Consider the following 586-nt stretch of genomic DNA (forward strand, 5'->3'; position numbering starts at 1 on the left):
CCGTCACATTATAACGCCCCCACGGCTGAAAGGGCGAGCATGTTTGGTGTGACGGGGACTCGAACCCGCGAGTCGAGTGTCTTAACCACCTGGCCATGCCGGGCCTACTATGCTTTGAAAAACAAACGAATGAGATAAGGATATAACGGTTTGTGACTTTATAAAAATTATGAAGCAGAAATGACAGTCCAGATATTCAGTATAAAATGTCAATATATTTTCTGCTTGATGCATTGTCTTATGGTGTTAAGAGGTAATAACTGGGCATCTTTAAATTAATTAATACTTATTTTTCAACAGTATTATCTTTATAATTTGACACATTTTTGCAAATATTTTGAAATACTTAAACTAATTGTCATTTTAAATTATTAATTAAGGGATAGTATTCTGTTATTAAGCTGCCTAATTAGAGAGAGAGAGAGAAAAGGGTAAACCTTTATATGTTTTTTAATACATACACAGACGGTGTGAGTGATGGATAGATGAAAGAAGGATATTATTAATTAGTGGCTACTTTCCAAATGTTTACTTGGATGTTAGATAAACGATGGATAACAGATGAGCTACCTGAATGGTGGGTAAA

This window comes from Limulus polyphemus, unplaced genomic scaffold (genome assembly GCF_000517525.1).
Source record: "Limulus polyphemus unplaced genomic scaffold, Limulus_polyphemus-2.1.2 Scaffold349, whole genome shotgun sequence".
Lineage (NCBI taxonomy): Eukaryota > Metazoa > Arthropoda > Merostomata > Xiphosura > Limulidae > Limulus > Limulus polyphemus.